This window comes from Rousettus aegyptiacus, unplaced genomic scaffold, assembly GCF_014176215.1.
Source record: "Rousettus aegyptiacus isolate mRouAeg1 unplaced genomic scaffold, mRouAeg1.p scaffold_m13_p_16, whole genome shotgun sequence".
Taxonomy (NCBI): Eukaryota; Metazoa; Chordata; class Mammalia; order Chiroptera; family Pteropodidae; genus Rousettus; species Rousettus aegyptiacus.
The window spans coordinates 17032869-17056647 of record NW_023416291.1 but is presented as its reverse complement, the minus strand read 5'-3'; the positions used below and the strand labels follow the sequence as shown (position 1 = coordinate 17056647).

The following is a 23779-nucleotide window of genomic DNA, read 5'->3' as shown; positions in this document are numbered from 1 at the left end:
GATTCTATGAAGACCCTCAAAATCCAAGTCCATTTCTTTTCTCCTCATCAGTGGTTCTTAAACTGGCTTCCAAGGAACTCTTGGGGTTGCTCTGTCTGGGGAAGTTCAAGTGAGGGTTCAGCTCACCCCATCTTAACCCCTCCCCTTCAGAATAACACAAGGTTTAACTTGTTTTCTGTGTTTATCCTTCTGTGTGACATTTTGAAGGACAATAGATTCCACGTCCCCTCTCTTTCCCTTTTTTAAGACTTTAAGTCTTTTTAAGACTTCTGTGCTATACCGTGCTTAGCAATAATTTACATAGTTTCTTCATGGAGTCAACCTCTGCCCTTCGCAGAATGAATCTTTGACATTTTTCCCATTTGTTAGGGACCCTATAGGTATTTGGAATTTTGCTGAAGTGCAAATTTGAATTTAAAGTGTGGTGAGGCTGCTTGGGAGTTAATCAATTAGCTAGTGAGAGGCCTGCTTTAAAATATAGATTCTGCACCTCATCTTGGGTTTGTTGTTTATGATAAACTGGGTAAGATAGTATCATCTTGGTTTTAGTTCAGGGGTTAGCAAAGGTTTTCTATAAAGGGTAAGATAGTAGGTGTACTAGGTTTCACAGGCCACATCGGATCTCTGTTGAATCTTCTGCCTCTTATTCTGTTTTTCGTTTGTTTGTTTTACAACCTCTAAAAAAAATTACTCCTGTTGGAAGGAGGGCCTTAAAAAACAGTCCAAGGGGGGGGGGTTAGACTTGGCCTGTGGTTATGGTTTGTTGACCCCTGTTTTAGGTAATACTAAATACTTTAAGGATCAAGCAACATAGTTCAGAGAGGGGAGTCATTAATCTGAGTCACTCAGCTTGCAATGACGTAAATGTTAGTGTTCAGCTCCCCATACACTTCTTTTCCTCTATGCCTTATGTTTTGGTGTATTTCTTAAAGGGTTTCCTTTTACATTCCTCAGAAAAATAGACGACAGGGTTTTTGTTTTGTTTTGTTTTGGTTTGGTTTGGGGTTTTATTATCATTTTTTTGAACCTCTTACTATAAGATATACACCCAAGAAAATGGCCTCATTTCTCAGAATCGTGATGAAAAACTAATGTGAAACAGAACACAGAATCTCAATTAGGTAGTAGAATTCGGTCTTGTACTTGTCAGGCGATGAAGATGATTCTAATAAACATCTCATACCTGGCAATAGTCACTTCTGAGTAAATTGTATCCAGTTAACAGACACTTCTGTTCACCAGATTTAAAAAAAATCAATCAATCAATCAACAACATTAAGTAAGAATTCCCAACAAATGGGTTCGGGAACAAGCATGAGAGGATACCTAGGGTATCTCCCTGGGACACTAGATTCTAGTCTAAGTATAGGCATTTTTGTAGGTCGCTTGATCCTTGGAAGCAGGGGAGGACTTGATAAAGGACCTCAGATTCCTTTTCGAACCTGCTTGCTAGTTCTTTGCTCAGTGGTTCAAAGCCTGCCTGGCCTGGGCCTATATTCTTGCACTATTATGTGTCTTTTGGACAAGTTACTTATTTTCATATCTATGTCTTCTCCCATGTAAACTGGGTCGACAGTAGTATATACCTCATATACTATGTGCATTAAATAAAATAATATATGTAAAGCACTCAGCAGCAAGCACACAAAAATGTCAGCTCTTGTTACTGTTTGTTGTGGTTTCTTCTTCCCAGTAGGTACACAAGCAGGCCTCATAGTCCAGGATGCTGCGAATAGGATTTTTTAGTTATATTGTCTGCTTTGCTTCTGAATATGGCTTAGTCCTTTCATTATCATGGTTTTGTTACTGTTTTTGGATTTTCCTAACCTCCATGTTCTGTGGTCTCAAGACCAGACAGATCCCCTCTATTTCTAGTCCTAGTTCCTGTACTCCTAGTGGGGAAGGGAGCTCAAACAAAAACACATTAACTAACTAACTAATTAGTTAATTAATTAATTAATCAAATGACTTAAGATCATGTAGACAGGCTATTCTAGGCAGCATAGAATGGCATCGTGGATACAGGAAATGACGAGATTGTTCTAGAAATGATGTGTGTGATGGATTGAAACTGGGTGAAATTGTAAGATTGGCACTAAGAGTCTGCTTTAGTAATTTTGATTCTAGAGCAGGTATTTCCTGCCAGCCAAATCGTAAGCATCACCTGGGGTGGTTTTGAATATACAGATTTCTAGGCTGTAGTATAGATCTATTGGAGTCTAAAGATTCCAGACTGTAGTGTCTTAAGATTTTAAATTCTGAAAATACTATGGCAAAGAGAATGATAATATATTCGGACAGAGACACAGGGATAAAAAGTGCCTCCATTAACATTTAGGAATAAGGGCTGCTGCTTCAGTGGGCTTCATGTGAAGCCGGTGCTTGGAGGCCCTTCTGCATATCTGGGAGCTGCAGGCTTCGGTATGAGTTACCTTTGCTACTCTGCTCTTTGCATCTATGTGTATTATCTTTCTTTGCATATTTGTAATACTGTGGTTATCGATCCCCACTGCATATTAGAATCACCTGGGAAACTTTAAAAAGTACTAATTCTTGGACTCCATTCCAGACCAATTAAATTGGAAACTTTTCAGTTGAGTCCTTTGCTTTTTGTTTTGTTTTGTTTTTTGTTTCCCGGTCATTCAAATGTGTGTCCAGGATGAAGAATTACTACACCAAGCACCTTGTGTGTATTCTAGTTATAATTTTTATTTTCCAAATAAACTTTATTAAGATATTTTGCATGTGATCTCTTCTGGTTGTTTTCATACCCCAATATCAACACATGCACTCCTGGTTCACACTAATTAGAAAGCTCTGGGGAGAAACTTGCTTGAGATAGTGGCTTTAGAAATGTTTTTGAAACAGAAAAGCCCATTTCTCAGAATAACTGGAAGCCTGATCTATAAACCTAGCCATTCTGGCTCCTCGCAGTGGCTGATGAGCCACTGCGGGAGAATGTCTGTGCCCTGTGGAGCACACCTTGAAACCTCTGTTTGAAGGTAACAGCTAGAGACACAGAAAGCATTGAGGCCTGACTAGAATCCTCTTCTGTGAAGAGCCACAGGCCGTGGGAAATAGCACTTCCTGTGTATTTTGCCTTCCAAGGGCGTCTGGCCACGCTTCTGGGAGAGTCCTGCAGGTGATAAATTATTGGCCACTGCTATGGTTCTTGATCCTGTTTTATACTTTGTGGCTCCAAGAAGTCCTTTGAGACATTCGAGTTTGTTAAGTGATGACTAAAGATGTCATAACAATGAAACCATGAGGGCTTTTATGAAATCCAAACCTTGAAAAAGTAGGCCCCAAATGGTTATGTTATTTTAAAATGATATAACTTTGGAATATCTAAATGGCCGGAGACTATACTTTTTCCTCCTACTATATTGATTTTTTTTACTTTAATCTTATACATTTGGATTGTCCTATTGATTTTCTAGGACACCAGGTACTTTGTAGCAAAGAGTGTAATTATTCTCAAAGGTTAGATGGCACCTATAAGCGTGTCCTTTGGAAGGTTAAAAATATTAACACCAAATCCACATTAACTGAAGACACAAGAGCCACTGGGTTAGTAAAACCAATGTCAAAGAGGTTAACATTGCCTCACCCAGCAGATTCACACATGGGCCTGTCTGCTTAATGGACCAGCGCTAACACTGTCACAGTGAGAGAAAACAGAAACAATGCACATGTTTGACCATGAAACTTGTAGCTGAAGCAACTTAACTATTAACCATAATTAACAGTGTAGCTACTGTTTGTTCTTCCCACCAAAATTGCTCCACCATGAGAAGCCAATGATTTCCTGTTGAGAATTTTCTTTTACAATGATTTTGGTTTAGCTGCCAGTTGTTGCTACTTTAACATCCTTCATGTTCCATATTGTCCCTTATTTTCTGAGGTCAGGCAACTGACTGCGTTCAGGTTGATTTGGGAAAAAGATGTGTTGGTATCATTTTGAAGTACAACATTCATTAACCATCCAATCAAAATAAAACAGAAAAACAGAAGGTTACTTGTTTTAGATGTTAAATCGGGCCATCAACCTTCTTTCATAAGCCCAACACAAAGTATATTCTAATTTTATGTTTAAGTTTTTCTCTCAACTCCTATATCTTTAACATTTTTAAACATGGAAATTCAAATGTATTTTGTGTCATAGTAGGGCATTTTTATAATAATCGATCCCACCATGATAATTTGCTTTGTTTCTATATTTCTGGTATACGGGTCTATTTTTAATTTACATTCAGTAATAATATCGATAATGATGTTGTTAGGTAGTTAAGCAGGCATGAGTGACATGCATGAAAGCCCAGCTCTGTAACCATAGAAAACTCCCTTGAAGACCTTCCTTAAAGACCTCCCAGAAACACTACCCCCTTTAATGTTATAAATTAACCCAAATCCTAGAGCACAAAGACCATCAAAGCTCCTGACTAAACAGACCACAAAACGTGCAGAAAGTACTACCTTAACCTGCCCATAACCTCAACCTCATTATACCATCATTATAATATCATGCCTATACCTGGAAGTTCATGAATCTAAGTATAACAGTCTGAATTCTGGTTAAGCACATGTGAATTAGGCAGGGAGCTATATAACAGCCAAATGTCAATCAAAATGACCTCACGTGCCAATCACCTGGGAACACCTTTGTAACTATCCATTGTGGCTCTAATATAATATAGGCCTTCCCACTTCTGCACTGTTACAGCCTCCTTTGCTGAAAACCCACTCTTCTCTTGGAGCGCACTCTATCATTTATCTTTTCACCTCCCAAATTCCATAGGGCTACAGCTTTCCTTAGAGTGGCCCATTTCTTTCTAAAATATTCTTCTTACTTCTTCTAAATCTCATTGTGATGGAATTATCTCTGTGTTAGTGAAAAGAACAGAGAACCACGTGTTACCAGGGCACCATCAGAGTATGGATCGCCTCCATGGTCACAGTAATAGCTGTGCTTATGAGCCAAGTCCTATTTTAAACATTTTGCACATGGAGTCCTTAGCCCCTATTTCAGTAATAATATTTGAAAAATGATTATTATTTATTTCTAAATATTATTCCCTTTTAACCTCGACCAAGAGGGTAGGCTAAACTATGAGGTTTAGTGCCCCAGGGAGAGGAACGTGATATCAGATAGAACCAAGAGGTAACACTACAAGTTTTTACTACAATAGGTCAAGGGGCAAAGGCTTTTTGGACAGTGAGATGGGATTTCTAAATTTCAAAGACCTTACCGTTGTATATCAAGGCTCAGGACTTTTAGAAAAAAGTAGCTCTAAAGTTAGAATTACACCTAATGGCTGAGCACTGAGGCTTAATGGCCCTCACAATTGTAAATGATACTGGGAAGTCCAAGGCAGGGAGACAAGGAGGTGTAAGCCTGTCCTTTCATATGTGGCAGCTGGAAGTCCAAGGCAGGGAGACAAGGAGGTGTAGGCCTGTCCTTTCATATGTGGAAGAGGCAAGGAGGAGGGAGTCAGGGAAGCAGTCAAACATCCAGGATGTGGCGTGAGTTCTCTGAGTCCTTCTAAAACCTGAGAAAGAAGGGGATAGAGGGGGAGAGAGAGAGAGAGAGAGAGAGAGAGAGAGAGAGAGAGAGAGAGAGAGAGAGAGAGAATACTACAGAAGTTGAAGTCAAGTTCAGTGGGGCCCTTGGCTTTTTTCCCATTTTGGTACCTAAAGAGCAGCTACAGCCTAGTAAAATTCAGGGCATGACTTAGTTAGGCAGAGGAAGAACCTGATTTTGGCTTCTTAGAGACTCCCTTCCCTCTGATATGAGTGGACGGCATCTAGATGTCCTGGCTTGTCCTGTAGAGGATGAGGATGGCTGGTAATCTTACTAGGAATGTAGCTGCAATGGGGGTGAGGGCATCTTGAACCAAAGACTGCAGAGTGGACTCTTCGGCCTGGGAATCAAAGCACCATCTCTGGAAGGATGTTCAGCCGAGAAAGGAGCTGGGGGCTGGTGTTGCTAACTCAGGAGAGAGGGCTGCTGATTCCCCAAGGGAATGGAGGGAGAACGAATGTTAGCTTTGGATGTCAGCTGGGTGAGTTCAACCAGGTGCATAAAACACACCCTTATCTTTGGGGCCAGCAAGGACTGGGGGAACATCTGTTAAACAAAAACTTTCACAGTTGAAAGCTTTCCTGAAAGATAGGGTTTATTGAGACATATGCTAGCCAGAAAAAGGATCAGGTCCTGGGGCAGGGAGTCTAAACCACCAACAGGAGGGCTGGATGGGAAAGACAACACATCTGCCATCCTGAAGTTGACGTGCTCTCATACATATATTTTATGCTGGTTTGAAAGCATTTACCTAGGTTATGGACAAGAGTGGTGGGGAAAGGTGAAGTGGGGCCAGTTCTAAGATAGATGCGCAGTCCATGAGGAAGAAATATTTATGATTTGTTTGGGGCAACAATCCTGAAAGTTCATGCATAAGCAGGATGCAGTGGTCTGGTGGTCAGTCATTTCTCTAGAGAGCCGGCTGGAAATTGATTGAGAGCTCCAATATACATTTAGCGTTTTGTTAGTTGGCACACAGCTGTTAACTGGCTAATTATCCTTGTCTTTCTCTCTCACTCTCTGGGCTGCTGTCATTTAATTTAGGACATCTCAGAATTTTTCTCTTGTCACACTCCAAGGTCTTGAAGGGTGAAGTTTTCTTTATCCCATCCCATGATGCCATGTTGGGGAGGTGAAAGAAGGGGAGGGAGGGGGAAAATTCTGAAAGACTGAGTTTAACTTGAGAACTATTGCAAACCGAAAGCTGACTGCTTAATAAGAAGTGACTAGGTATTATTTCCCAGCAAGTTTAAAGTTTTCCTTTGCCCACAAGGTGGGTGAAATGTTGGTAAGTGAGATTAGCTAGGTAATAGAAAAATAAAAAAGCTATGTTTTCTTTGTATTTCTCAGGGTAGTGTGAATAAATTATGCTATAGCTACATAACACTACAGCCCTATAATATAACCACGAGAAAGGAGCAAATTTGTTCCAAGAACAGATAAAGATCAATATTACTCAAAGTTGATGACTTAGAAAGTCAAGAAAGATGGGAACTTCTTAAAATGCTGTATTTTTTGTATCTTTCAATTTATATATTCATTGTGGAGATTGTAACAGATATTAAGACATGGAAAGTATTATCCAGCCCGTTCCTTTTGCTCCTTCTCATATCTCTCAAGTGTTCTTCATCTTTGTTCCTTACCCAGAGAGTGGTATGTCATTAAGTATGGGAAACAGGCTTTCTACTGCAGTGACCACATTGTGGGGCCTCAAAGGAAAAAGTTCCTTTTGAACACACTTAATAAATGACTCTCTGAGGCAGGACATCAGGTAAGATCCCACATATGTAACAGCAGATGATAAATTCTGGTAATTTACATCCATAGGTCACTCTAAGGACATTTCTGATTTATGACTTTGAACTGAGAAAAACCTAACTCAATTCAGAATCTTACCAAGGCAGAAGCAAAGACATAGTGCTCATGTCTGCCATCTGGTGTAAATGAGAGGTAAATACAGCCATACCTTCAGGACTGAATGCAACTGAATGCAATTACCTTGTAATTACAATCTTCCTGATGCCTTTTGTTAATTTCTTAAATTCACAGGCCAAAAAAAGAAAAAAAAAATCCTTGAATTCTAAATTTTGTGATGTAAAAATCACCCTCGTAAGTTCTTTTTCTTTGTTTTGTAAATTTATGTTTAATAGTACTTGAAAACAAAAGGAGCTGGAGCTGTAAAACAAGGATAAGAATGATACCATTATGCTCATATTTTATTCTTTAAAATTAAATTCTCTTTTGATTGGAAATTGTAGGAATGAAGGAAGAAGCAAAGTGAAAGAAGCAGAATTTCCTTGAGAGCTTAGAGTAAAGTATGGGTTTACAGAGCAATGTAACTTAGGGTCAGTAAAGGGTGGCCATCATTTCGGTTTTCCTGGGACTGAGAAGTATTCCAGGATGCAGGACTTTTCAGTTCTACGCCAGGGAAAGTCCCCTGGAGCTGGGATAGTAGGTCACCTGAGGTCAGAATCTCAAATGAGGTACCTTAAAAAACATTTACCAAAGCACACAGTGAAGAAGCTGTTTGGAAGTGGTGATTTCAAACTGTATAAGGCAAAACAGGCAGAGGATATTTGTAAGTATTTTCTATTCTTTCTTTTCCCTTAATTTATGTTCACTGTCAGTTAGATCTGTTAGCTTTCATAAGAGTATGAGAGAGCCACTTTCTGAAACAGTGGGAAGCTGGAGGTACACTTTCTATTCAGAGAATCTGGTGCTGACTGCATTCTTTCATATTCTGGAAGAGTTTGTAGAGAATTGGTATCATTTCTGCCTTAACTGTTTCATACAATTAGTGAAACAATCTAGGCCATTAAGCTTTGACATACCAGTGAGCTTTAGTAGTTTGTAACCTTCAAAGAATTTCTCCATCTCATCTAAGTTGTTGAATTTTTTGGCCTAAGTTGTTAGCAGTATTCCCTTATTACTTGTTTAATGTCTATAGAACATTTAATTTCTGATATTGGTAATTTGTGTTTTCTCTCTTTTTTTTGAACAGTTTAACTAAAAATTTAGTAATTTTTATTATTTTTCTGGAGAGTCAAATTTTAGAAATATTGATTTTTTTCTATTGTTTTCCTTTTTTCTACACTATGATTAATATTTTTATTTTTTATTATTTCCTTCCATCTACTTACTTTGGGCTTAATATGCTCTTCCTTTTCTAGCATCTTATGATGGATACTTATATAGTAATTTTAGGCTTTTGTACTTTCCTTTTTATGATATAAGCATTTAAAATACCTATAATTTTCCCTCTAAGCACTACTTTAGCTACCTACCACAAATCTTGATGAACTATAGTTTTATTTTTATTATGTTAAATATGTTTTCTAATTCCCCTCGTGATTTCTTCTTTGGCCCTTTGGTGATTCATAAGTGTGTTGTTTAATTTCCAAATATTTAGGGATTTTCCCAAATATCTGATTTTTGATTTTTAAGTTAATGCATTTTTAGTCAGAAAATGTGTATAATTTCCATAGAAATTTTTTGAGACTTGTTCTGTGGCTCAATATGTGGTATATTTTGGTGAATATTCCAAGTGCACTTGAAAAGAGTGTCTATTCTGCTGGTTTTCAGTATAGAAGTTTATAAACATCAATTAATGCACACCGGTTGATAGTGTTGTTCAAACCTATATCTTTACCAGTCTTCTGTGTAGTGTTCTAGCAAATATTGCGAAAGATGTGTTTACATCTCTAATTATAAATTGTACATCTGTCTATTTCTGTTTTTAGTTGTTAGTTTTTGCTTCATGTATTTTGAAGCTCTCCAGTGTAATTTTAATTTAATATCTTCTTAAAGTACAGTGTGTGATATTTTGCATTCAACTATATTTAAGAATTATTTGTATTACTTTTTAAAAAAGAATTCTTTGTGCTCCTTCTTTGCCCATTTCTTTCTTCTGTTTGTTGATGTTTTAAATAAGAAAATTAGCCCTTTGCCTGGTTTTAGTTGTCGCAAACTTTTTACTTTGGTCTTAGTTATAGTGTTTTTTTTTTCTTAAGAAGTTTTTAATTTTTATGCATTTGAATCTTTTAGTCATTTTAAAAATTAGTTCTGGGTTATAGTTATACTTAAAAAGGCTTTCCTCATTCTAATATTTCTTATACATTTTAAATTTTAATTTATATTATACAAAGTATTTTTATACATTTTGATTTCAGTTTTTTACAGTTGAATTTTGATTTGCATTTCCTTGATGATTAGTGATACTGAACATCTTTTCATGTACCTGTTGGTCATCTGCATGTCTTCTTTGAAAAAATGTCTATTCATTTCTTTTCCCATTTTTAAATTGAATTATTTGCTTTTTCATTTTCTTATTGTTCCTTTTGCTGTGAAGCTTTTTAGTTTGATTTATTCCACTTGTTTATTTTTGCTTTTGTTGCTTGTGCTTTAGGCGTCATATATAAAAAAAAAAACATTGCTAAGACCAATGTTAAAGACATTTCCCCCCAAGTCTTCTTCTAGGAGTTGCATTGTTTCAGTTCTTTAATTCATTTAAGTCTTTAATCCATTTAGAGTTAATTTTTAGGTGTAGTATAAAATAGGGGTCTAATTTCATTCTTTTGCATATGAATATCCAATTTTCCTAGTACCATTTATTAAAGAGACTATCCTTTTTCCACTGAGGATTCTTGGCTTCCTTGTCAAATATTAGTTGACTGTACATTTAGGGGCTTATTTATGGGCTCTCAATTCTTTTCCATTAGTCTATTTGTCTATTTTTATGTTGCTACCATACTGTTTTGATTACTATAGCTTTGCAGTATAGTTTGAAATCAGGAAGTATGATTCTTCCAGCTTTGTTCACTTTCTCAGGATTGCTTTGGCTATTGGAGGGGTCTTTATTTTGGTAGTTCCATACATATTTTAACAATATTAATACTTTCAGTTTACAAAATATAATTCTTATTTTTCCATTTGTTTATGTCTTCTTTAATTTCTTTCATCAAAGTCTTCTAGTTTTCAGTGCACAAATCTTTCACCTCCGTGGTTAAGTTTATTCTTAAGTATTTTATTGTAGTTGATGCTATTGTGAGTGAGATATTTTAAATTTATTTTTCAGATAATTTGTTGTTTGTGTACAAATATGCTACTGACTTTTCTATGTTAATTTTATATACTGCAACTTTTCTGAATTTGTTGATTTGACCTTTTTTTTGGCAGTCTTTAGAATTTCCTAATATAAAATCATGTCATCTGTAAAAAAAAAAAAAAAGAAAACAAACAAAAAAAAAACAAAAAAAAAACACCAAACAACTTTATCTCTTTCTTTACAATTCTGAGATCCTTTATTTATTTATTTATTTATTTATTTATTTATTTATTTATTTATTTCCTGCCTAATTTCTCTGGTTAAGGACTTCCAGCACTATGACAAAAAAGGAGTTGTAAGAATAAGTATTGTTGTCTTATTTATTTAAAGGAGAAACTTTTAGCCTTTTACTGTTGAGTATGATGTTAGCCAGGAAGGTGTCATATATGGCCTTTATTATGTTGAAATACGTTTCTTCTATACCCAATTTGTTGACTGTTTTTATAAAAAGATGCTATAGTTTGTCAAGTGCTTTTTCTACATTTACTGAGATGATCATATGATATTTATATTTCATCCTATCAATGCAGTGTATCACATTTATTGATTCGCATATATCGAACCAGCCTTGAATCCCGGGGATAAATCTCACTTGATCATGCTGTATGCTCCTTTTAATGTATTGTTGAATTTGGTTTGCTAATATTTTGTTGAGAAATTTTCCATCTATATTCATCAAGGATATTGGTCTGTAGTTTTTTTTGTAGTCTCCTTATCTGGCATTGTTGTTAGGATAACACTGGCCTCATAAAATGATTTTGGTAGTATTCTCTTCAGTTTTTTTGACAGAGTTTGAGAAAAACTGACACTAACTCTTTAAACGTTTGGTAGAATTCACCAGAGAAGCAATCTGGTCCTTGACTTGCCTTTCTTGGGAAATTTCTGATTATTTATTTAATCTCTTTGTTATTGATCCCTTCATATTTTCTCTTCCTTGGTAGGTTGTATGTTTTTAGGAATTCTTCTATTTCTTCTAGATTATCCAATTTGTTGGTGTACAATTGTTCATAGTAGTTTTTTAAAACTACTATGTATAATCTTTGTGTTTCTGTGGTAGCCATCGTAATGTCACTGCTTTCATTCCTGATTTTATTTGAGTCTTCTCTTTCTTAGTCTAGCTACAGATTTATCAATTTTGTTTACCTTTTCAAAAAACTAGCTCTTAGTTTCATTGGTCTTTTCTATTGTTTCTCTGGTTTCTGTTTCATTTATTTTGGCTCTAATCTTTGTTATTTCATGCCTTCTGCTAATTTTGGGCTCAGTTTGTTCTTTGTCTAGTTCCTTCAGGTGTCAGGTTAAGTTGTCTAATTGAGATCTTTCTCTCTCTCTCTCTCCTCTCTCTCTCTCTTTTTTTCTTAATACACACATTTATTGTAACAGTTCCTCTTGGAACTGCTTTTGCAGTATTCCATTGCTTTTGGTATGTTGTGGTTCCATTTTCATTTGTTTCAAGATATATTTTGATTTCTGTTTTGAGTTCTTCTTTGACCCATTTTTTGTTTAGGATTATGCTGTTTATTGTCACACATTTGTGATTTTTCCAGCATTCTTCTTGTTACCAATTTCTAGTTTCATGCCATCGTGGCAAGAAAAGATACTCAGTATGATTTCTGTCTTCTTAAACTTACTAAGACTTGTGTCTTTTTATTTTATTTTTTTTTAGACTTGTTTTGTTAACTATCATGTGTACTACACTGGAGAATGTTCTGTGTGCACTTGAGAAGAATGTGAATTATGTTACCTTGGACAGATTTTCTTTATGTGTCTTTTAAGGTCTACTTGGTCTACAGCATGGTTCAGGTCAAACATTTCTGTATTTATTTTCTGTCTGGACGATCTATATAGTTTTGAAAATGATAGTATTTAAATTCCCTATCATTATTGTTGTTGTTTTTTTTTTCTTTTTGTCCCTTCAGTTCTATATTTGTTCAATATGTTTAGTTTTTCCAAAGTTGGGTGCATATATATTTATGATTGTTTTATCTTTTGATGAATTGACCCCTTTCTCATTATTTATTGACCTACTTTGCCTTTGTTATCAGTTTGGCTTAAAGTCCACTTTGTCTGATGTAAGTATAGTTACTCCTGCCTTTTTTTGGTTTCCACTTGTGTGAAATGTTTCCATCCTTTCAATTTGAGACTGTGTGCATTCTTTTTTTTTCTTTCTTTTTTTTAAAAAAAATTAAGTTTATTGGGGTCATGTGCTGAAATGAGTCTCTTGTAGGCAGCATAGAGTTGCGTCTTATTTATTTTTTTTAATCCATCCGACTACTCTGTGTCTTTTGATTAGAGAATTAATTCTATTTACTTTTAGAGTAATTATTGGTAGGTAAGAACTTGCTAATAATGCCATATGATTGTTTTCTAGACGTTCTGTAATTTTCTTATTTCTTTCCCTCTTGCTGCCTCCCTTTGTCAATTGATAATTCTCCATAATGATATGCTTTGATTCCTTTCTCTTTATTATCTGTGAATCTACTGTAGATTTTTGCTTTCTGGTTACCATAAAGCTTATGTAAAACATTTCATAAATATAATGGTCTATTTTATATTGATAACTATTTAACTCTGACTGCACAAAAATTATGTTTTTACTCTTCCCTTTTGTGTCTTTGATGTTATAATTTACATCTTTTAATATTGTATACTCATTAACAAATTATTATAGCTGTAGCTATTTTTAATTCTTTTGTCCTTTAACCTTTATACTAGAGTTAAGTAGTTAACACGTTGCCATGTTACAGTATTAAACCATTCTGAATCTGACTATCTAGGTATATAAAAGTATACCTGCCTTTACCACTGTGTTGTGTGTTTTCACATATTTTCAGCTGGCAACCAGCACTTTGTATTCCCCCGAACTATAACATTACAAGATATGTTTACCTATTAAAGTTTCTGTGGTGAGGCAAAAAACAAAAACAAACAAGCGCCCTGTCATTACAGTTTAAAGAACTCTTTCAGCATTTCTTGTAAGGTAGGCCCAATGGCAAAGAATTCCCTCAAGTTTTGTAGTATTCTCTTGGTTGGCAGTTTCTCACTTTCAGCAATTTAACTGTTTCATCTCGTATCTCTTGCCTGCGATATCTCTGCTGAGAGTCTTATGGGGGTTCCCTGTACAAGAGAATTTTTCCCCTTCTTGCTGCTTTTAAAATTTTTTCTTTGTCTTTGATTTTAGACATTTTTATTATGACTTGGGAAACATTGTTTTGGACTTAAATTTCATGGTAACTTATGAGCTTCGTAAACTTAGATGTCCGAATTTCTTCTTAGGTTTGGAAAGTTTCCAGCCATTATTTTTTTTAAATAAGCTTTCTACCCTTTTCTTCTTTTCCTTCTGGGACTTCAGCGATTGATTCTTTGTTTCTTTTAATGTTGTCCCATGAATCTCATAGACTTTCTTCATTCCTTTTTGTTGTTTTCTTTCTGCTCCTCTGGTTGATCATTTCAATGGGTCTGTCTTTGAGCTCACCATTTTTTTTTCTTCTTGCTTGATCGAGTTGGCTTTTGAAGCTCTCTATTAAATTATTCAATTCAGTCATTGTATTTTTCAGCTCCAAAATTTCTGTTTGATTTTTTAAAAATGTTTTCTTTTTGTTGATATTTTTAAAATTTTGTTCTTGTATCAATTCCTGATATCATTAAATTGTTTATCTGTGTTCCCTTATAGCTCTCTGAGCATCTTTCACATAATTATTTTGAATTCTTAGTCAGGCAATTCCCAGATCTCCAATTCTTTGGGGCCAGTTATGAGAGGTTTCTGTATTGCTTTTGTGAAGTCACATTTCCCTGCAAACTTGGCAAGGTTTCTGCATATTTGAAGAAGCAATCAGCTCTTCTAGACTTCATGGATTGACTTTGGTAAGGGAAGACTTTCACCTGCAGGTTGGGCATGTTGGAATGTGCTGTGACCCTGGGTCCAGTGCTGCAGGGATGTGTGGTGGCACTGGATCTGAGGAGACGTGATATCTTTTTGACTCAGACTGCTGGGGTCCATAGCATCCATAACTGTGTGGTCCTTAGAGCTGATTTGCAGTGGCTGCAAGGCTATGAGGGTCCTTGGTATTGCCTTCAGGTCCAGCACCTAAGGTCAAGGCTGCAGTGGTGGTTGGAGCCAGTGATGTGTGCCTACTTAGTTGCAGGGGCCAGCTACAGGTGTCTGTGTAGTGGCAGGGGCTGGCTGCAGACACACATGTAGTGGTGGGGTCCAGAGCAGGTAGCCAGGGTCAGCTTCAGACACACTAATGTTGGCAAGTATTCCTGTGGCTGCTGGGTCTCGCCATCAGCATATGGCAGTGGAGGCTGGTGACAGGGTCTGGCACGTGTACGCAGGTACATAGCCGGAGGGAAGAGCTGTAAGTGAGTGCAAAGTTTCAGGCCAGTGACAGCAGACAGGTCCTGATCCAGGCCCGCAAACAGCTACAGTGACCCTGGATGTTGACCTGCTCTCCCATGACTTCATAATCTCCTCCTGGTGTGTACACAGCAGTGGAGGCCAGTGAAATGTATCACGCTGGCAGCATGCTATTGTAAGCTTCAGTGGCAAAAGCTGCTGGGTTTGTCTGCAGATCCTATCACTGGGAATTGTGATTGTTTCTGCTGTGTGGATGCTATTGGTATCCCTGCTTTCCTTTCTTGTTCCTTTCTCTATACATCTTAGCTTTGCTGGTCTGGGTGAAACCAAAGTAGGACTTTTGTATAGTGCCTTGAAATGCTGGGGAAGCTGATTCATTCTACTCATCTTACCCAGCAAGGGGAACTCTTTCTAGCTGAAGAGTTTTTTTTCTTTCAGTGCTGAGGAATGCAAGCTTGGGGGATGGGAGGAGGCAGACATATGAGGCATCTTTCTTCCCTTAATGTGTGGCTATTATCAGGTTCCACAGTGTTGAGTGGACTCTAGAGCTCTCCCAGAGCTGTTTTTATTCATGTAAATCTGTCTAATTATTGGTCTTTGTCAGAGAACAGAGGCTGGGGTCTCCTACTTTGCCATTTTGGTGACATCACCTCTGTTGGCCATTTCCCCCAGTTTTTTCACTGCTATCTTTTCCTTGCCAATTTGAAATAATGACTTTATTAAATAAGAAATTTTTACATATGTTTGGACCTCTTTCTGACATTTCTTTTCTGTTCAGTTGCTATGTCTGCTTGGTTATATTTCAATATCTTACTTTTAATTATCTTTACATTATTATATATGTGCATTTTAATATCTTTAGCGCTAGTCTTAGTATTTTCTTCTTCTTTTTCAGAATTATCCTATTTTTGTGTATATTTCCCATCTGAACTTTAGAGTCAGCCTATCTAGTTTAAAACAATTGTTTTGATATTTTAGAAGGATTATGTTATATTTATAGTTATATCATCTTCACGATATTGAATCTTGCTGTCAAAGAATACAATATGACTTTCCAGTTGTTCAAGCCTTTTTTAGGACTTCAAAGCATTTAAAACAATTAATCATGAAGATTTTGCACTTTAAAAAAAACACACTTTTATATTAAAATGGCTAGGCTTTCTAATTGTTATTGGTATTGTAAATGGGCTATTGACTTCTGAATGTTACTATTGCATTTAATCACTTTCATGAATTTTCTTATTCATGATTGCTTTTTAGTGAATTCTCCTAGGTTCTCCAGGCATATGATTCTACCATATACAAAGTAATTTAACCTCTTCCTTTCCAATATATATACTTTATTTATCTTTCTCTTCTCTAATTACTTTGGCTAATATGTACAGAAAAATGTTGAACAGTGGTGGGTTGAAGGACATCTTTGTCTTGTTTTTGTCTCTAATGAGATGCTTCTTGTGTTTCCTCATTAAGCATGATATTAGCTTTGAAACTGGGTATATATATTTTATTATGTTAAGAAAGCATCCACATATTTTATTAAAAGCTTAATTTTATTAAGATCACATGTTGAAGCATAAAACTTTTTCAGAGGTTTTAGAGAATGATGCTTAGATTAAATAAGAAACTAAATGGAAAATATTAATATATTTGATTAGACTGAAATTAAAAACCTCTGTTCTTCAAAAGAAATCATAAAAAGAATTAAAAGACAAATCACACACTAGGAAAAAAAAACATTTGCTGCAGAGGAACTGCATTAGAATATAGAAAGCACTCCTACAAGTGAATATTTTTCCCATATGAACTCTACAAATTAATTTGAAAAAGACTTATAACCCAATAGAAAAATAGGCAATTCATAATATTCATAAACAGGTGGATGCCAAATTTTATTAAATGCCTTTGCAGCATATTTGGAGATGATCCTTGATAATTTCCTAATAGTAAACATATATATGACTAACTATATACATTTTATTTCTAGAATTCTACATGTTCATTTAATATAATTCTGGATTCTCTTTGCTGATATTTTAATTAGGTAATTTACATCCGACATTCTTAAAATGTTCATCTGTAGTTTTATATTTTTTTGTGTGCTATCTCGGTCAGGTTTAGGTATTACTGCAATGTTTTATTTATGTGTGCCTTATGGCTATACTCTAAAATAGTTTAAGTAGCACTGGAATTGTCTTTAAAAATTTGATAGATTTCTCCTATGAAATAACCTGAATAAGGTGTTTCGTAGGCGGTGGTTTTGCGTGTGGTGGTGGTGTGCACGTGCGTGTGCGCGCTGATGCAGGAATAGTCGTGACTCTTAGACAATGTTTTCTATTCTATCTTAATTTTTTTTTCTAGGTTTTCTATCTCTTTTAGAATTGGTTTTGTAAATTACATTTCTTAAAAATTGCCTAATTTCCACCTGTGATTCCCTTTTATATTATGTCTTCACTATGAAAATAGCCTTCTAACTTCTCCCTCTGCTTCCCATTTACCTCTCCACAACAGTCCTTTTTCCACAGTGCTGCTAGAGTTGTATCTCTAAAACATGGATCTGGTGCTTTCATTTCTTCTGCCTGAACAAAAACCACAAAAGCTTTTAAATGACTCCTAATTGCTCATTGATAAAGTAAGACCAATTTGACTATTACGTGCTTTACCATTTTCCTATGACACTCTTGCTTCCGTGACTCATGTGGTTTACGCCACCTGAAGTGTCCTCCGTATTTCTTTCCTTATTCCTTAGCTGGTGAAATATTTTAAGCTCTAGATTCATTATGAACTCCTAAAGTTATAGCTTGTGTTTCATTCATCTTTGTATCTCCAGGGCTGATGTCTAGGACATGTGTGGCTCATAGAGTATAAGTGGTCAGTACATATTTGCTGAATCACACTGGCTTTACATATTTGTTCCCATGTTGATTGGATACGTGTGTGGACATTGAGGTGGTTATCAAGATAAACACATCTGAGAGTTGGTGGGAGGAGGTGGGTACTGACACGGTTTATGGATATCAGGATCTGGCTTTGAGCATGTCTGCCACTTGATTAAGGGTAACAAGAATCCTGCCCTGCTTAAGTATTGAAACAGACACACATGCACATGCACATATACAAACATGCACATTCAGGAGGCTAGGGTAGTAACTGAATTAATTGTTCAGTTTAGGTCCATCCGTTTGAATATCTGCCTGAAGTTGGTACAAGAGAAAAAGAGGCAAATCTTAGAGTTTTTTCTAAGAGCAGTGAATAGCCTTTCTCCTGTGGTTTTCCTAATCCGGAAATAGAGGATATTCCCTAATCTGTTCGTTCTCACTGAGTGAGCTTTTGAATTTAGGCTGTTTATGAGGAATCAGGCTAATATTTCTGTTGGCAGCTTTTTCTGTCTAAGGATACAAATCTATGTCCTAAGTACAAGGTAGAGATACAAAACTATATGCTACACAGGAAACCAGACACTTCACTCTACTTCTCAACAATATAAGGCTCTACTAGCATTGCAAGGCAGCTATCAGAGTAAGTGTGGCTGGTGTTCTATTTCTTCTACTCAAACCCTCCAGGATTCTCTGCTTGCCTGGGCAGTGACCAACCTAGTGCTAATGTCTGTAGAATATTTGTTCATCTGAAGAATAAAAAAATAATTTGTTTGAAACAACATTGAAAATCCAATAATTTTAAAACTAATGTTGATTGGTGCTTTGTTCCAGAGATGAAAAAGAAATACACAAGCTTCACAGACTTTCAGTATTTTTTTTTTATCGAACTAAACTACTCACCTTGAAAATGATATTCACATGTTTTTACATTCATTCTACCTGATGGTTCTCATTACAACCTAGATGAATTATGGTTGTGTGTTTCACAACTGATTAAAATCTAAAGTCACTGTTAATGTGTAAATTAGAACCTGAAAAAGCATAGTTTTCTGGAGCATTTATATATCTTATTTGTCCAGAATAGAAAAAAACCCATAACACACAATCTTATTCTCCACTGAAATTATATTGTGGCTTTTCAATTTTTATCTGTATACTTTAGGAAATTGTTCCTAAATGAATTTCATACTAGGTAACAGAAATAGAATATACACAGTAATTCCCAGAATCTTTCAGTGTTTTGTTCTCATTTGTTCCCTTCACAGACATCTCAATTCTTTTATTGCAGTTACATAAATATATTTTACAGACCTCACATTCCCCCAAAGTCATATTAAAATCTAAATAAAATCATACTGATACAATAGCAATAAGATCTTGAAACAGAGTAATATATCAGTAGCAGAGCTAAAAATGTTTCCTGTAGACTCCAAGTCCTAAAATTCTGTCTACATCACTATAATAAAGAAAGGAAGGTGAAATAATGGATTTGGACTTCCCTGGCATTATGAATTCTTGACATTAGACTTATTAAGTAGCCTTTCAGGTTTTTCAGATTGAAGGGGAATTTTTGCTTTGGTTATTGAGTATTCCAGAAGGAGTTTGGTGGAGATAATGAGAGCCAGAGAGAAGCAGGGACGGGGGTGGGAGGATTACAGTAAACCTCGGGGCTGACTAGGATGTCAAGGAAAATAAGCAATGAGAAAAGAAGAAAAATGAGACAAGTGTCCCTGGGATGGAGCACAGCTCTCAAGTGCAAATCGGCCCAGCTTTTCTCAAAAGACCGTGGATTCAGCTTTTGACTTGGCTATTTACCAACTTTACCATGAGAAAGTTACTTTACCTTTCTGAGTCTTGCTTTCTACATCTTAAAATGAGAAAATTAAAGCCCATTTCCTAGGGTTATTGTGAAGTTTAGAAGAGAGACAACTCTCAGTCTAGTGCCTGGTACATATGTTTATTTTTCCTTGGCACTTAATAAATGTTAATTTTCTTTCCTATCTCTGGGTTATTTTCTCATCCTCCCCAATGCCCAGGAGTTAATAAAGGATCTCCAAATGCAGAATTTGATTGTTTCTCATTCACCTTTTAAATATATTTGGCCCCACATGGCCATAATCGTAGTAGAACAAACCTTTGTTGATGCAGATCCAAGAAATTACAGGAGTAAATATTCAGAAGGTTCCTGGTATTGTTCCCAGAGCATAGTAGGATTTGGTAAAAAAGGAAGCTATTGTGATTTCATAGAATCGCAGTCTCCTTGACTTGTTGAGATGCACTTGAATTGGCTAGAAGCCAGGTTGATGGCTACTTATTTTAGTCCTTTTCATCACCCTGGATTTTATTGTGAGTGTGTCTTTACTTCTAACTCCAGTATAAGGCCAAAATATCTATTTTAGTTTTTGGTAAATTGAGTTTCCTTGATTTTTCAAGCTCGTTTCCTTCCTCTTAATTAGGCCAAAGCTAACTCATCCTTTAAATCTCAGAATACCCTTCAGTTTATCAGGAAAACTTCTTTTATCTCCTTGGACCAGGCTAGGCCTACTATTTTGTGCTATCTTAGTATCGTGGTTCTCTTTTTGCTAATATCTATTATAATTATAATTAAAATAATTACTTGTATATATAGTGAACTCTATGTCTCGTTCTCGGCTCTATTTTTAGTGCCTGATATCATTCTTGGATCATAAGAGGAGATCAATAAATATGCATTAATTGAATGCACACATAAACTGACCAATATCAGAAATGATGAATTAATGTATTAAGCTGATTTTCACTTCAGTTTAAAATTTTGCTTTAGAAATAAAAGTTGGCTTTTATTTAAAACGCCAGAGTTTCCTGTATACTATTCCTATGTACAGTACTGCTGTGGTTAACCTGTCCCCAGTGGGGGTAGTTGTGGCACAACTAATTGCCTACTTTAATTATATATGGAAAAATAATTGGGGCGAGAGTTTACTTTGTATCCCACCTTTCTAACATGTAACAATTTTTTTGTACTCACTAAAAAAACAGTATCAAGTTCATTAAAAATTTCTAATTTATAGTTAATAAGAGTGTGATGTTTTATTCAACTCAGCTAACTTTATTGAGTTACTCTGCTCTGGGCCAGTGGTTCTCAGAATCACTTGGAGGGCTTGTTAAAACATAGATTGCTTATAATTGGGGACACCAACATCACACTCTCAACAACTAATGCAAGAACTAGACAGGATGTTATCAAGGATATAGAACTGAACAACACCATCAAACAAGAAGGTCCAGTTGACATTTACCGAACAACCCATTCAACAAAAAGATTATACATTCTTTTCAAGCACTATGGATAGACCATAGACCATATCCTGGACCATAAAATAAACGTTAAGCAATTTAAAGAATTGAAATCACACAGAATATGCTCTCTGACCTAATATATAATGTTAGAGATCACTAACAGAAGGACAACAAGAATATCTTCAAGCACTTAGAAATGAAAGAATATACTTCTAAATAATACATGGATCAAAGAGAAAATCTCAGAGGAAATTTAAAAATACATAAAACTGAATGAAAGTAAAAGCATAGTATATCAAAATTCATGGGATATAGCTAAAGCAGTGCTGAGAGGACTCAATGCTTACATTAGAGAAGAGGAAAAAGCTCGAATTAATAATCCTAAGTTCCTATCACAATAAATCAGAAAGATAAGATAAAAATAAAATAAAAAAAAGCAGAGGAATGGAGAGCAGGTATCACGGTAGCAGAAATAAGTAGAATTCAAAATAAAACACTGGAGAAAATTGATAAAGCAAAAAACTGGTTCTTTGAAAAAAATTGATAAAACCGATAAACTTCTGGAAAGAAAAAAATAGAGATGAAACAAGTCACCAATATATTTTTTTTTTGAGTTAAAGAAATATATTTTATTTAACTAAACTATAATGACTTGATCAAGAAATAGACTTATTAATTCCAGGCTACTAATGCTACAACTTCAACTACATTTTTAGTAATTACCTACTAAATGGCAATTTGTTTAAATTCTTTTCATAGGAGTATTGTAATCTACATATTAAATGGAGGCATATGTTAAATATTCAGAAAAACCAGAGTAGTCCCCACAAGATTACATCTGAATTGATTTTTCTTCTCCAAATAGAAATCAGATTCTGAAATATTTGCAAGAATATAAAAGTGATTCCCAGTGATAAGAAACTCAGCCTTTCCCACCTCTTGGTGTTATTACAGGCCAAGGGAGACATCTCGTGATAAGCATCTCTACAGTTGTATCAGAAATCTTCTAAGAAAGAATTCTAAGGAATTTCATATATTGACAAGAAATACAAATTAAAGAAGGAAATGAGGATTTTTAAAGCTAACTAAACTAAGTCATTATTGTTACTGAAAATAAAAAAAAATGTACCCCTATAGAGTTCTAAAAATAATATACTTTAAGCTAAGTCACCAATATTTTTAATGAAATATACTTATAGATCTTGTATCATTAAAAGACTAATAAGGGACAAATATGAATACCTTTGTATTCATAAATTTAACAATCTACCAAAAACTCAGCCAAGAGGCAATAGATAACCTGAATAGACATACAATTAAAGAAACTGATTATTTTAAAGTACTTAAATAAATAAATAAATAAATAAATAGATATCATGGCCAGATGGCTTTATTAGAGACTTTTATCAGACATTCAAAAAATTAATAACACAAATTTTATACAATATCTTCCAGAAAATAGCAGAGAAGGAAAGAAGCCCCACCTCATTTTATAAGGCTAGTTTTACCCTGATAACAAAAACTAGACGAATGTCCCCAAACGAAGACTACAGACAAGTAACTCTCATGAACTTAAGTGTAAAAATCTTCAACAAAATTTTGGCAAATTAAATACAACCATGTGTGAAAGGAACAATGTGTTACATCCAAGTAGGATTTTTTCCAGATACACTAGGTTGGTTCAACATTTGAAACTCAATCAATGTAAGAAACTATATCAACTGACTAAAGAAGAAAAACTACATGACTATACCAATTTACAGAAAAAGCATTTGGCAAAATTCAGCACTCATTCATGATAAAACTCTTAGTACATAAGGAATACAGAACTTCATTAAACCCAAAAAGAGCATCAACAAAAACCTACAGCTATCATCAGACTTAATGGTGAAAGACAAAATACTTTCCCTCTAGGATCAGGAACAAGTTAAAGATGTCTGCTCATCCTATTTTTATTAATATGGTGTCTGAAGTCCTAGTTAGTGAAATAAGGCTAGAAAACTAAATAAAAGACATGCAGATTATGTAAGGAGAAATAAAACCACCATCTTTAACTGCAGATGACATGATTGTCTATGTAGAAAAATCCCAAGAAATCTGAAATCAACCAACCAACCAACCACTCTTGGTCTGACCACAGAATACAAGATCAGCACAGAGCAACCAACGGCTTTTCTACATAGTGACAACAAACAAATGGAAACCCAAATTAAACAGTACCATTTACAGTAGTTCCTTCTCTGCTCTGCTACCTAGACTCTCAAGGTCAATAAGACCTTGGTTTTCCCTCAGCATTTGTTATCACACAGGTTACCAGTTACCTGTTTCTTGAAGTCTTCAGTTCATGCCTGTCTTCAGTCCTCTACGTACTCTAAGCTTCCACAGCCCTTTTGTTGCCTGAGCTTGGGTTTTCACAGTGTTGGCTCTTCCTTTGAAGAGCCTTTTAGGCTTTTGAGCATCATGACCTCATCAGCCATCTTCTCGCTCATCAGTGCAACAGTCTCAAACCAGCTGTAAGTGGAACAGAAACGATGAATTCTGTGTAATATCACTAAAGTTATGTGAATAGCACATTATTCCCGAAC

At 35.5% G+C, this 23779-nt stretch overlaps 1 protein-coding gene across 3 annotated transcripts in view; it reads left to right on the top strand.

The window, feature by feature from the left end:
* Positions 1-8046: 8046 nt before the first annotated feature.
* IQCM (IQ motif containing M) overlaps positions 8047-23779 on the top strand; it is a 412415-nt gene continuing 396682 nt past the window's right edge. For all 3 annotated transcript variants that reach the window (XM_016144555.2, XM_036234284.1, XM_036234285.1), the window contains exon 1: positions 8047-8159. The gene's annotated coding sequence lies outside the window, so the exon portion shown is untranslated. The remainder of the gene's footprint in view (positions 8160-23779) is intronic.